This window comes from Ornithorhynchus anatinus, chromosome 1, assembly GCF_004115215.2.
Source record: "Ornithorhynchus anatinus isolate Pmale09 chromosome 1, mOrnAna1.pri.v4, whole genome shotgun sequence".
In the NCBI taxonomy this organism is placed as follows: domain Eukaryota; kingdom Metazoa; phylum Chordata; class Mammalia; order Monotremata; family Ornithorhynchidae; genus Ornithorhynchus; species Ornithorhynchus anatinus.
In genome coordinates, this window is record NC_041728.1 from 131725614 (window position 1) to 131741392 (window position 15779).

Sequence of the window (15779 nt, forward strand, 5' to 3'; positions counted from 1 at the left end):
TGCAAGAAAATGTGTACAGCCAGAATCCAGGGAGGCAGAAGGCCACATTTATGGCCCCCCTCATTAAAAAGAAAGAGAGTGACAGAGCAGATACAAATAGAGGGAAAAGCTTTGGGCAGAGTGGTGCTTTTACCTTGACTAATTGGGAAGAGAGGAGGAGTTAGCCTGCTAGTTGTTAAGCCCATACTATGTGCCAAGCACTGTTTTAAGCACTGGGACAGATACAAGTTAGGTTGGACACAGTCCTGTCCCACATAGGGCTCACATTCTTAATCCCCATTTTACAGATGAGGTAACGGAGGCCCAGAGAAGTAAAGTGACTTGCCCAAGGTCACACAGCAGACTTTCACTCAATTCCCACCCTTTCCATCCTTTACCTTCTTTTCCTTCCAATTGAAACAATCATTCAATCAATCAGTGGTATTTGCTGTCTGCTTACTGTGTGAAGAGTCATCAATCAGTCAGTGGTATTTATTGAGCCCTTACTATAATAATTATAATAATAATAATTGTGGTATTATTAAGCACTATGTGCCAGGCACTGTACTACGTGCTGGGATGGATACAAGCAAATCAGGTCTCAATCCCCATTTTACAGATGAGGTAACTGAGGCCCAGAGAAATGAAGTGACTTGCACAAGGCCACATGGCAGACAAGTGGCGTAGCTGGGATTAGGATCCATGACCTTCTGACTCCCAGACCCGTGCTCCATCCAATACACCATGCTCCTTCTCTAAGTGCAGAGTACTGTACTAAGTGCTTGGGAGAGTACAATACCACAGAGATGACAGAGCTCTTGGTGGAGGCAGACATTAAAATAAATTCTGGATATGTCAATAAATGTGGTGGGACTGAGGATGAATATCAAATGTTTGAAGGGTACAGTGCATAGGTGATGCAGAAGGAAGAGAGAGTAGGGAGATGAGGGATTAGTCAGGAAAGGTTTCTTGGAAGAGAGCATTCAATTAATCAATTGTACTTGTTGAGCGCTGTCTGCAGAGCACTCTACTAACTGCTTTGGAGAGTACAATATAACTGAATTGATAGACGTATTTCCTGCATCTAAAGAGTTTCCTGTCTAGAGGGAGAGACAGACATTAATTTAAATAAAATAATTACAGATATGTACCTAAATGCTGGGATAGAATAAGTGCTTGGATTCAATGTGGTGGCTGTCTGGATGGAGTGGGTAGATTTCAACGATGTTGCGAAGGTTGAGTTGACAGCATTTGGTGACAGACTGAATATGTGGTTTGAATGAAAGAGATGAGTTGAGGATAACACCAAGGTTATGGACATGGAAGACAGGGAGGATGGTGGCACTGTCCAGAGCAATGGGAAAGTCGCAGGGAGGACAGGATTTGGGTGGAAAGAAGAGGAGTTCTGAGCTGGATTTAAAATGCTTGGCATAGAGTAAGCTCAATGTGGGCGGGGAAGGTGTCTATGTAGTATCATACTCCTCTGAGCACTTGGTACAGTGCTCTGCACACAGTAAATGCTCAATAAATATGAGTTATTGACTGAAGTGTTGGTAGGACATCCAAGTAGAGGTGCCCCAAGGGCAGGAGGCAATATGAGATGCAACTTTAATAAAGTTTACAAGGTGTGGAGTGGTGGTCAGTGGTATATGACAGGGGAGGGTGTTCCAGGCCAGAGAAAGGACGTGGGCAAAGGGTCAGCAGCAAGAAAGAGAAGTCTGAGGTACAGTGAGTAGGTTCCAAGACCACATCATCAGCCTCTACCACTCACAATTAATATTTGCAGTCAACTGTCGCCTCCACTGGCCCCACCTCTGCTTTTGTTCTCTGACCTCCTGCTTGCCATATCTGCTTTATGCTAATTCTCCTGAATCTATCGATTGCCTTCGACTCTGCGAACCGCTTCCTTTTCCCGGAAACGGTTGCTAACCTTGGCTTGTGACCCAATTCCCTCCTGGTCGTCTCTCAACTCTCTGGCCGATCCGTCTCAATCTCGTGGGCGGGCTCTTCTGCTTCTACCTTACCTTATTCCTCCATGTTCTCTTCTGCACCCTCTTCTCTCCTTGCTTTATGCTGAAGCCCTTGGGGATGCTCTTCTTCGCATCTTTAGTTTTGGGTACAGCCTTCCTAAGATGCAGTGACAGAACTGCCTGCAATAGTCTTGTCCCATTTCAACATTAATATATTAACTCTGCCCTTTTCATTCCTTGGAGACTGCTCTCGGCGAGGTGTCCAGAGATGTCTATTGGGCCAGATCTAACAGTCTCAGATCCATTCTAATCATTCACAGCTCTGCTGCTTTTGACAAGGCAAACCGTCTCTTCCTCAAAACACTCAGTGGATGTTGTTTCAAAAACACAGTTTTTGTCTTGATTTTCCTTCTGTCTCCTAACCACTGCTCCTCTGTCTCATTCATTCATTCATTCAAAAGTATTTATTGAGCGCTTACTATGTGCAGAGCATTGTACTAAGCGCTTGGAATGAACAAGTCGGCAACAGATAGAGACGGTCCCTGCCGTTTGACGGGCTTACGGTCTAATCGGGGGAGACGGACGAGAACGATGGCAATAAATAGAGTCGAGGGGAAGAACATCTCGTAAAAACAATGGCAACTAAATAGAATCGAGGCGATGTACAATTCATTAACAAAATTAATAGGGTAATGAAAATATATACAGTTGAGCAGACGAGTGCAGTGCTGAGGGGATGGGAAGGGAGAGGGGGAGGAGCAGAGGGAAATGGGGGGAAAAGAGGGTCTCCTTTCATCATGACTTCTCCATTGGCTGTTTAACTATGGCAGTGCTCCTGGCTTGAAAAAAGGTGCTGTATCCTTGTTGTCTCACCCGAGAGAAGGGGAGTAAATAGAGAAGTCATATACTCAAGCGTCCTCAACTACTATATTTATGAAGAAGTTTCCAAATCTTTATCTCCATCCCATATCACACTGCTAATTCTCCAAGCACGCATTTTCTCCTGTTTCCAAGACATTTTTCGCTCATTTTCCTGACGCCTTAGAAGGAATATTCCTAAAATTGAATTCCTTATCATTCCTCCTAAACCTCCTTTCTCAGCCAGTCCTTAATAAGTATTTGGAATTTTTAATAACACCACTGTACTTTCCATTCCAGTAGATCAATTAATCAATGGCACTTATTGAGCACTTACAGTGTGCAGAACAGTGTGCTAAGCACTTGGGAGAGTACCATAGAATTGGTAGACACGATCCCTGCTTACAAGGAGCTTATAGTCTACAGCAAGTGCAACATTTGTACAATTTTTCTTGGCTCTGCAATTTCCTCTCTACTGTCACAACCTCTACCTTAAACTAAATCCTCCTCACCTGAAACCTGGATTTCTGCTCAAACTGACACTAATTTCTTTTTTTTCTTCACTGCATTATACACATAGAAATTCATATCATCACTTTAAAATGCAGTGAGCAGAAAGCAGTGTGGCTCAGTGGAAAAAGCATGGGCTTGGGAGTCAGAGGTCATGGGTTCTAATCCTGGCTCTGCCGCTTGTCAGCTGTGTAACTTTGGGCAAGTCACTTAACTTCTCTGTGCCTCAGCTCCCTCATATGTAAAATGGGGATTGAGACTGTAAACCTCGCATGGGACAACCTGATCACCTTGTATCCCCCCAGTGCTTAGAACAGTGCTTTAATAAATGTGCTTAATAAATGCCATCATTATTATTTAATGCCTACTGGATCACAGCAGCGTGGCTCAGTGGAAAGAGCATGGGCTTGGGAGTCAGGGCTCATGAGTTCGAATCCCAGCTCTGCCACTTGGCAGCTGTGTGACTGTGGGCAAGTCACTTAACTTCTCTGGGCCTCAGTTCCCTCATCTGTAAAATGGGGATTAAGACTGTGAGCCCCACGTGGGACAACCTGATTCCCCTATGTCTACCCCAGCGCTTAGAACAGTGCTCGGCACATAGTAAGCGCTTAACAAATACCAACATTATTATTATTATTATTATCACTCCACTCTTCAAAGTGATCCCCACCTTCAAAGTATTATTAAGGTCACATCTCCTCCAAGAGGCCTTCCCCGATTAAGCCCTCTTTTTCCCGACTCCCTCTCCTCTCCTTTCTGCATCATCTATATTCTTGGATCTGTACTCTTTAAGCACTTGATATTCACCCCCACAGAAATTATGTGCATATACCCAGTGCTTAATACAGTGCCTGGCACATAGTAAGTGCTTAACAAGTACCATCATCATCATTATTATTATTATATGAAATGTATTTATATTAATGTCTGTCTCCCCCCTCTAAGCTGTAAGCTTGTTGTGGGCAGGGAGCACGTACAGTGTTGTACTGTACTCTCCCAAGATCTCAGTACGGTACTCTGCACACAGTAAGCGCTCAATAAATCCCACTGATTGCCTGGTTGAGTGATTCAAAAAGCTGCAGAGCCAGGCTGAATACCACCTTCAAGCCTTCTTACCAGCTGGCTTCCCCACACCTGGTGGCACTTTTCCCTTAACTAGACTTCAATCCATAGCTTCTGATCAACCCCCCAAAACAGTTTTTATCTTAAAAGTCTAATTCCTTCTCACCTCCATGACATTCTCCGACCCTGCCCCCATTGCAGTGGCCTTCCCATTTCAATCAATCCATCAATCAACCAATGGTATTCATTGAGTGCTTACTGTGGGCGAAGCACTGTACTAGGAGCTTGGGAGAGTGTAGTAGAGCACACTTGGTAGACAAGTTCCCTACCCACAAAGAGTTCCCAGTCTAATGAGAGAGACAGATGGTAAAATCAATTACCGATAGGGGAATGGGAGAGCAAAAAGTTCCTTCACAGGGTAAAAAGAGGTGGGGATTCAATAGGTGATGGGGGAAGGGAAAGAATTCCTGTAACCCAAAGGAAACGGAAACCCATTCAAACAAAATGTTTAGCGTAGCTGCCAGGTGACAATTCCATATTGCTGACTTATACAAGCCCCAAGTATGAGATATTACATATTTCTACTGTTTACAGGTACATTGATATGGAAAAAGCCTTTACCCGAATACAAAGGCCATCTTTGAAGACTGACTTAAAACCTTATAAAAAGAGCAAGTCCACACGGGCATGGGGAAGTGTTGTTCCAGCCAATAAACCCTTTTACACTCCCCTGAGGAGAGAAGGAAATTGACAACATCTACTTCGGTCTAATGGAACTCTCCCAAAAAATTTACATACACCAATTTCCCCAGGTACACTCCACCGAGAAGTTCATTTGGAACTACGTCAGAAACTAACACCCTGCGCACCGACGGAAATGCAGTCCTATCAGTTTGCTTTTGCCTGTGCTCCTGGATTCACTGAGCGCTAAGGCGCATCGAGAATTTCAGATTTGAGCTCTGCTCGCCTTTTGGTTCCCTTGATTGGGCTTTAAGTGCCAGTTCCCAAGGGTTTCCCCACTGCCCATGTTTTAACACACTTTCAGAGCTCAAATGGCACACCTGGGACAAAGCATATACTGTTCAGGAAACACATCGGGGCCAAGAAAAGCAATAGAAATTTCCACAGTTAGCTTGAGTTACTGACTGCCAATAAGACTTTTTTATTCTGAAAGCCCATACTTGGAAACTGTCATATTAAAGAACAATTTATGGAAGTTTTCAGAATGTATGTTCACTGATGGGAACTTCTTTCGACAGGAGCAGTGACAGTTTCTCCGCTTACACGGAGGAGCAAGAGGAGCAAGGTGCCTATTTACTTGTTTCGTTGCCTGTCGACTTATTTTGTTTTATTGTCTGTCACCCGCTTCTAGACTGCGAGCCCGTTTTGGGGTAGGGATTATCTCTGTTGCTGAAATGTACTTTCCAAGCACTTAGTACAGTGCTCTGCACACAGTAAGTGCTCGATAAATATGACTGAATGACTGAATGAATGAAAAATGAGAAGGGCATGGAAAAGGAGCATGTAATGGGGTCTCTAACTTGAGGTATTTTGTCCTCTTCTACTGGGTTCCATTTCAACTCAGGTGCTTTACGAGAAACATCACGAGAGAGTGAAGTAGCTGGGGGAATCACTGATTTTGTGCCCCCTGCCAGCCTGCCCCAACTACTCCCCAAAAAGTGGAAGAACCAGGGTGATGCCATCGCCCTTTAGGTAGGGGCAAGGGTGCCTTTTCTCTTCCCTCCTTCTCTCCCTACCGCTCCACTTCTGTGTGGGTTCTCGGTCCAGAAGTCTCAAGACTGGACTTCCTCCATCGTTCCCTGTGGGAAACTCCCTCACTCTCATGGCATTTGTTAAGCGCTTACTATGTGCCAAGTACCGTTCTAAGCACTGGGACAGATATGTTAGTCAGGTTGGACACAGAACCTGTCCCGTATAGGGCTCACACTCTTAATCCCCATTTTACAGAGGAGGTAACAGAGGCCCAGAGAAGTGAAATGACTTGACTACAGTCACGCAGCAGACTTGTGGAGGAGCTGGGATTAGAAGACCGGGAAGTATGGCCTAGTGGTCTCCAAAGCTGAATTCTGGGAGACACATGCAGTATGTTTCTGTGAAGGGCTTCCACCTTTTGAGTCTCTTCCTTTATATTAATGTCGGTCTTCCCCTCTAGAATGTCAGCTCACTGTGGGCAGGGAACGTGAGCACTAGCTCTGTTGTACTGAACTCTCCCAAGTGCTTAGTAGAGTGCTCGACACATAATAAGTCCTCAATAAATACCAATGATTGATTCAACAAGTTTCTTGAACAGCATCCAGTTTCTGGGACTAAATCTCCCTTCCTGTTTGGCCTGGATGGGCCTAATATTCAGTTCATTTAGTGGCTCTCTCTTAACGCCATCTACACTCCAAAGGGCACTTCCCTTATCAGCAAAATGAACATCCCCTGAACAGAGAAAATTCCAAATTATTTCTGACACAGTTGACTTCTCAAATAGTACATTTTAGATGACACCAAAATATCAACACTATGACACACACAGACCCATCATTACCAAGACAGGAGATTGCAACTCACTGTGATTTCCTTCACTCCTGACCTTTCTCACTTTTCTTTCATGATTTCTTTCCTTATCTTCACTTATCATTAACCTCTCTTCGCCATCTGGTTCCTTCAGCTTTAAATCAACTACAGATTTAAAGCCTTTAAAAAAATTAAAAGGAATAACCTCATATATCTCATCAATTGCTACAGTACCCAACTTCTCTTTCAATCAGTCACTTTCAACGTAGTTTACTATCTCATTTCTCGACCCACTCTGTCTACTCTGAGATTTCAGATCCATTTCCTAGGGGAAATGGCCCTCGTGGAAAGTGTGTGACTGTAACCCCGTCAAAGGGCAGGGACTGCCTCTATCTGTTACCGATTTGTACGTTCCAAGCGCTAAGTACAGTGCTCTGCACATAGTAAGCGCTCAATAAATACTATTGAATAAATGAATGAATGGGAATCAGGAAACCTAAATTCTAATCCTGGTTCTGCCACTTGCCTGCTGTGTGACCTTGAGCAAGTCCTAACTTCTCTGTACCTCAGTTTCTTCATCTGTCAAATGACCATTATCCTCCTCCTTAAAATAGGAGCCCCTTGTGGGACAGGGTCTGTGTGCAGATCAGATACATGTTCATTCAATCGTAATTATTGAGTGCTTACTGTGTGCAGAGTACTGTACTTAGCACTTGGGAGAGTTCAATACACCAATAAACAGACACATTCCCTGCTCTCAACAAGCCTACAGTCTAAAGAGAGGAAGATAAACATTAATTTTAAACAAATAAATGACAGATATGTACATCAGTGCTGTGGGTCAGGGGACAGGGAAAAACAAAGGGAGCAAGCCAGGACAATGCAGAAGGGAGTGGGAGAAGAGGAAAGCAGGGGCTTATTCTGGGAAGGCCACTCCTGGAGGAGATGTGCCTTTAGTAAGGCTTTTGAAGGGGGCTAGAGTAACTGTATTGAACTGTATTATTGAACACTGCACTGCATAGCAAGTTCCTAACAAATACCCCAATTATTAACACTATTATTTTTTCAGATGTTTTTTTCAAATGTTCTTGTGGTGCATCCCTATTTTCTTCACCATACCTTTCATAAAATCACTTGGAGCTGTGTCACTAATCGCTTCCTCTTTTCCTTTGGGAGATTTCTACTCTCAAAATTCCAACTTTCCACCAATGACTTCCAAAATTACCCCCACCACAATGTTCTCTCCTACTCTGTTCAGGGCATAGGGATTCTTTTGCCCTATTCCCTAAAAATTCCATCAACCGACTAATAGAATATATTGAGCTCTGACCTGGCAGAACACTATACTAAGCAGTTGGGAGAATACAAAAGAGTTTGAAGATTCAATAGTATTCATTCAATAGTATTTATTGAGCGCTTACTATGTGCAGATAAGACCCCTGCGCTCAAGTAGCTTACAATCTAGCCGGGAAGAAAGATGCTAAAATAAATTATCCATAGAGGGAAGCAACAGAGTATAAATCAACCAATCAAAATCTGTTATTACACCCAAAGAGTTCTTTCTTCACATCCTCTGAAATGACTGCACTCCAGCACTTGAACTGAGCCTGCACAGTTATGTGGAAGTGTCAAATAACTGTACTGATCAGGTGATATTTTCATTTAATAAGGGCTGGCCCGGAGAGTTGCAATTAGAGGAAGTAGGAGGGGAACACCTGTGTCTGAGCCAAATGTTAATGTTTGATCTTTCAGCTAAAAGGTCAGTCTGAGAACTCATTAAATTAAGGCCTCTTCACAACCCAGATGACTGTGCCTCTCAGGCCGCTCAACAATTGCATCTCACCCAGTTTTCCCTCAGCTGCAGGAGGGTCCTCACAAGACAGGCCTTGAAAAAGCTGACCACTGGTAAAGAGGAAAAGTCCAAGAACTTCCTCTTTAGGAGAGGGCAAAGATAAATATTTCCCAGATTCCTTCAGTTATGTGTCCTGGGTACACACCCCAGTTCCTAAACTTATAAGAAGACAATTTGTTGTTCACACTTTACAACATCTGGCAATGGGCTGAATGTGGTTTAAACGATTTCAGTGACCACACCTTAGTAACTTCTCAGAGCCAGGATCTTGGGAAGAGAAGTTGACTACGGTATGTTTAGTACAAACCAGCTCGGCCCGACAACCTCTAAAACGCTCTGCGTTGTTTCCATGAACTGTCTCCCTGAGGAACTCAGAAATCTTTTCTGTGAGAAGCCCTACCATACAAACATCAGGCAAACTTCCCGTGATCCAGGCAAGAACAAAGAAAGGTAATGAAGAAAGACCCCGGCCAAAGCAATAGAACTTTCAGGAGAACCAAAAATAAGGTGGGGAATTTATTCAAGTTTTCTTTCAAACATTAACAGCACCATCAGTAGAATTTAATTTATTTATATTAGTGTCTGTCTCTTCCTCTAGACCGTAAGCTTCTTGTGGGCAGGAAACATGTCCACCAACTCTATTGTACTGTGCTCTCCTCATGTGTGTCTGAGATTCAGTAGATAACACGGCAGTGACAACCATTAGCCTCATATGACCAAGAACACATGTCTTCAGTCAAAGGTTCACACATTGTCCTATGTATGAATATATCTATATGTATATATATAAATATATATTTATTATATATATATACACATACTTAGGACAATGTATATATATCACCAGACTTGTAGCTGGTTTAAGGTCTTCCTCTGAGGAGGAAATAAAACTGACTACTCTTGTTGGTTTATTTTTTTATTTTCCATGCCGTGGCAGGTATTATAAAATACAAAATTGTCCGATGTATATTTTCACTGGATTTAAAAAAATTTGAATACTGACGTCAAGAAAATGAGCACAGGAGCCTGGAGAGAGAAACTAATGCACTCTACTCATCCAATAAACACTGTGGCTGAAAGGGTGGGTTTTGTTCAAGGTAAAGACACAAACCGATTGCACCGCTGAAATTTCACCTCTGACGCTTCCTTTAATTAAGATGAGGCATGAAGAGAAACGAGTAGCCCCGAATATGACGCAGGCGCTCACCCGCTTTCCCCATCAAGCCTCCAAATGGATTTTCGGCCTCTTTGTGCTTCCCTACCGCAAAAATGGAAAACAGCTCTGGCACCATCTGGCTCAGATGGGTTGCTGCCTCAACCAAAAGCAGTATGCTCCATCCCTCCCTTTCAAGACCCAGGTCAAAGAAAAGCACCAAACGGGACCACTCAATTCAGAAGTCTTGTCCTAGGGGATTCTGCCTACCCTCCTCTAGACTATAGGCTCATTGCGGGGTCGCAATCTTCCTATTTTATTATATTGTCCTCGCCCAAGCACTTAGTTCAGTGTTCTGCAAAAAGTAAGTGCTCAATACATACTGCTGATTGATTCATTCATTCATTCAAGATGGAGAAACGTATTAGCCAGCACATAATCCAAGGCTTCCCATCCCCTCCCAACACCTCAGCAACCCAGCAAGATCCAGGGCCAATTAATAATTATAATAATGATGTTGGTATTTGTTAAGTGCTTACTATGTGCAGTATAAGCGCTGGGGGAGATACAGGGTAATCAGACTGCGCCACGGGAGGCTCACAGTCTTCATCCCCATTTTACAGATAAGGTAACTGAGGCACAGAGAAGTGAAGTGACTTGCCCACAGTCACACAGCTGACAAGTGGCAGAGCCGGGATTCAAACCCATGACCTCTGACTCTCAAGTCCGGGCTCTTTCCACTGAGCCACACTGCTTCCCAATTCCTCGATGACCTGACAGTGCCTGGGGAATCAGAAAAACCGACTGTTTTTCTCCTTTCCTTTTTCTCTCTCTGATGTCCTGAAAACGAAAAATGGCAATCACAGAAGTGGAATATTGATGTTAAGTGCCGGATTTGCTACTTCCATTTATATTGGGCACCTCCGATACAGGTTACTCGAGATTACCAAGTCACTTAACTTCTCTGTGCCTCAGTTACCTCATCTGCCAAATGGGGATTAAGACTGTGAGCCCCACATGGGACAACCTGATCACTCTGTATCCTCCCCAGTGCTTAGAACAGTGCTCTGAACATAGTAAACACTTAACAAATACCATTACTATTATTATTATTAGCATTTCACGTCCTCCCTCCTGCCTGGAACTCCTACCCTCTACATATCTGAAGACCACTGCTCTCTCCACCTTCAAAGCCCTACTAAAATCATATCTCCTACACAGACCCTTCCCCTGACTAACCTCTCAACTCCCCACCCCCCTCCCATCAGGATCACCTATGCAGTGTGGCCTAGCAGAAAGAACATGGGCCTCGGAGGCAGAAGACTTGGATTCTAATTCCGCTCCGTCACTTGCCTATGTGACCTAGGGCACGCCATTTCACTTCTCTGTGCCTCAGTTTCCCATTAAAAGGGGATTTAATACAAGTTCGCCCTCACACTTAGACTATGAACCCCATGTGGGACCTTGTTATCTTGAATAACCCCAGGGATTAATACAGTGGTTGGCACATAGTAAGTGCTTAACAAATGCTACGGTTATTATTATTATTATCACTCTGTCCATACTGCCTAAGCAGTTTGACACTCACCTCCTCCCAAGCCTCCTGGCACTTATTTATATATCTTTATACTCTGTTGCTCCCCCTTATTTGTAATTTATTTTAATGTCTATTTCCCCCTTTAATCTGTAAGTTCTTTATGGGCAGGGCTCATGTCTAATAATGATAGTAATTGTAATATTTGTTAAATACCCACTATGTGCTAAGCACTGTACTAAGAGCTGGGGTAGATACATGATGGGACACAGTCCCTGTACCACATGGAGCATACAGTCTAAGTAGGAGGGAAAACAGGTACTGAATACCCATTGTACAGATTTAGAAACTGAGACACAGAGAAGTTAGGTGACGTATCCAAGGTTCCCCCAACATTTAAGTGGTGGCACTGTGATTAGAACTCAGGTCCTCTGAGAAGCAGTGTGGCTCAGTGGAAAGAGCCTGGGCTTGGGAGTCAGAGGTCATGAGTTCGAATCCCCAGCTCTGCCACTGGTCAGCTGTGTGACTGTGGGCAAGTCACTTCACTTCTCTGTGCCTCAGTTACCTCATCTGTAAAATGGGGATTAACTGTGAGCCTCACGTGGGGCAACCTGATGACCCTGTATCTCCCCCAGTGCTTAGAACAGTGCTCTGCACAAAGTAAGCGCTTAACAAATACCAACAATATTATCTGACTCCCAGACCTGTGCCCTTTCCACTAGGTCACGCTGCTTCCCAACTCTGTCGTATTTCACCCAATTATACTGTACTACACTCTCCCAAGAGTTTAGTTCAGTGCTTAGCACCATGGCTCATGAAGCAGCATGACTCAGTGGAAAGAGCATGGGTTAGGAGTAAGAGGTCACGGGTTCTAATCTCCGCTCTGCCACCTGTCAGTTGTGTGACTTTGGGCAAGTCACTTCGCTTCTCGGTGCCTCAGTTACCTCACCTGTAAAATGGGGATTAAGACTTTGAGCCTCACGTGGGACAACCTGGTTACCTTGTATCTATCCCAGCACTAAGAACAGTGCTTGGCACACAGTAAGCGCTTAACAAATACCAACAATATTATCATTATTAGCACCCATGTTATCTACTGACTCTCAGACACACATGAGGAGAGCACAGTACAGTAGAGTTGGTGGACATGTTTCCTGCCCACAGGAAGCTTACGGTCTAGAGGAGGAGACAGACACTAATATAAATAAATTAAATTCTACTAATGGTGCTGTTAATGTTTGAAAGTTTGATTGATTGATTGATAGAAGTATGCCCAGTTCTTCTATAAGGCAGGGGGCTTGCCTTCCTGTTGAAGCCCATGTTACGGAAAATTGACATGGTAGTAATCAAGTATAATGCTTTACGTGGGTATAGGTGTGTGCATGTATATATATATATATATATATATATATATATATATATATATATATATTATATACACACACACACAAACACATTCAGAGGCACATTCCTTCCCCAAACCCACAACTCTCCCCACACACACACATTTGCACATTTCTTCTAACACCACTGTATCCAGACAGGCTCACATTGCCGGAATAATGATAATAATGTTGGTATTTGTTAAGCGCTTACTATGTGCAGACCACTGTTCTAAGTGCTGTGGTAGATACAGGGTAATCAGGGAAGGAGGTTCCCTAATTCTGTTGTCTCATTCTAGCTAAATCTCAGAGTGCAAACACCATTTCTGGCAACATTGGACGAGAAGCAGCGTGGCTTAGTGGAAAGAGCACGGGCTTAGGAGTCAGAGGTCGTGGGTTCAAGTCATGGGTTCTAATTCTGACTCTGCCACTTGTCAGCTGTGTGACTCTGGGCAAGTCACTTAACTTCTCTGTGCCTCAGTTACCTCAACTGTAAAATGGGGGATTAAGACTGTCAGCCCGACGCAGGACAACCTAAGAATAATAATAATAATAATAATATTGGTATTTGTTAAGCGCTTACTATGTGCAGAGCACTGTTCTAAGCGCTGGGTAGAAACAGGGTAATCGGGTTGTCCCATGTGAGGCTCACAGTTAATCCCCATTTTACAGATGAGGTAACTGAGGCACAGAGAACTGAGGTGACTTGCCCACAGTCACACAGCTGACAAGTGGCAGAGCTGGGATTCGAACCTATGACCTCTGACTCCCAAGCCCGGGCTCTTTCCACTGAGCCACGCTGCTTCCCAACCTAATAACCCTGTATCTACCCCAGCGCTTAGGACAAGGCTTGGCACACAGTAAGCACTTAACAAATGCCATCATCATTATTATTGTGATTATTATGTTTAGGCTTCTACGGCTGGCACTTTGGAATTTTTTTTTAATGTTCTAGATTGGTCAGTTACAGATAATGCCTGCGGGTATCTTCATGTCCTGTCTGTCCTGTTCCTGATAGACGGTTTTATAGGTCAAGAACCTCATGACGAATTCCTCAGAACAAAGAGGGCATCTTGTTCTTTAAAGTGTGGGCATTCAGTAAATACCGTTGGCACGGCACACACAGACACACAAAATCGAGGTTCCTGCTTCTACAGCCCTCATGAGAAGGCAATGTGATGGAAATTCATTCATTCCTTCAAACGTATTCGCTTACTGTGTGCACGGTACTGTTCTAAGCGCTTGGGAAAGTAGGATACGGCAATAGAGAGAGACAATCTCTGCCTACCACAAGCTCACAGTCTACAATGTAAGTATATTCTGCACTTCAGTCTCTCTTGGTTGAGATTTTGTTTCCTGTTCTGGAATTCATTCACAGCCTAATGTCTACACAGTTTCAGAGAAGAAACTGGACTATTCATTCATTCATTCGATGGCTTGGGAGTCAGAGGTCATGGGTTTGAATCCCAACTCTGCCACTTGTCAGCTGTGACTGTGGGCAAGTCACTTCACTTCTCTGTGCCTCCATTACCTCATCTGTAAAATGGGGATTAAGATTGTGATCCTCACGTGGGACAACCTGATTACCCTGTATCTCCCCCAGCACTTAAAACAGTGCTCTGCACATAGTAAACGCTTAACAAATACCAACATTATTATTAGAGAAGCAGCATGGCTCAGTGGAAAGAGCTCAGGCTTGGGAGTCAGAGGTCATGGGTTCAAATCCCAGCTCTGCCACTTGTCAGCTGTGTGACCGTGGGCAAGTCACTTAACTTCTCTGTGCCTCAGTTCCCTCACCTGGAAAATGGGGATTAACTGTGAGCCTCACATGGGACAGCCTGATTACCCTGTATCTCCCCCAGTGCTTAGAACAGTGCTCTGCACATAGCGCTTAACAAATACCAACATTATCATTATTATTATTATTATTATTATTAATTGGGTGCTTACTGAGTGCAGAGCACTGTACTAAGCACTTGGGACAGTACGATATAAGAATAAACACACACATTCCCTGCCAACAATGAACTCAATTCAGTAGTATTTAATGAGTGCCTGGCATGTGCATGTACTCTAGCATTTGGGAATGCACAATAGCGACAGCAGACATGATCTAATAATAATAATAATGTTGGTATTTGTTAAGCGCTTACTATGTGCCGAGCACTGTTCTAAGCGCTGGGGTAGACACAGGGGAATCAGGTTGTCCCACGTGGGGCTCACAGTCTTAATCCCCGTTTTACAGATGAGGTAACTGAGGCACCGAGAAGTTAAGTGACTCTGGCCTCAAGAAGATTACAATCTAGCAAGAAAGACACACTAAAGTTAATTACAGATAGGAGGAAGAAGGAAAAGGGCACTTGTACATGAGTTTGTGCTTAGGTCAAATGATACTTGTTCTCTCCCAAGTATTTAGTAACAGCGCTCTGGACACAGTAAGCACTCAATAAATGCCCCTGATGCTGACAACACATAAGAAATGTATACAAACACTACCGGAGGTAGTAGGTGCTCAGGTGAGGCATAATTACTAAAACTGCAATTTGTGGGGGCATAAGCTGAGGAAAAAGAGGGATGAATTAGTGAATGCTTCTTAGAAGATGTAATTTTAGAAGGGTTTTGAAGATGGGGAAAGAGTCATTTAACGGAATCCATGAGAGAAGGGAGAAAGAGTTTTATCTACGGTATTTAAGACTTTGAATCGATAACTTGGGTTTTGCAAATATTTCTTTGAAGAATTTTGTTTCCTTGGATGGCGGAGACCAGAGAGCCCCGTCGGCACCTCGTCCCGACAGAAGTGAGCCTGAAGTCCACCCTTCATCGCTTTGGGAACTTCCCCGCTCTGGCACCGACGCTGGATTTCTGACTGACAGTGGGCCACTGTGTCATCGGCAAATGCATACTTCATGAGAAGCAACTTTTCATTGCAAACCCACAACCTCAAATGTTCCCTGTG

The 15779-nt window shown here is 43.7% G+C and overlaps 1 protein-coding gene across 2 annotated transcripts in view; it reads right to left on the reverse strand.

Annotated features, from left to right (window-relative positions):
- DIS3L2 (DIS3 like 3'-5' exoribonuclease 2) overlaps window positions 1–15779 on the reverse strand; it is a 450189-nt gene that overhangs the window by 305751 nt on the left and 128659 nt on the right. The gene's annotated exons all lie outside the window — the stretch shown is intronic.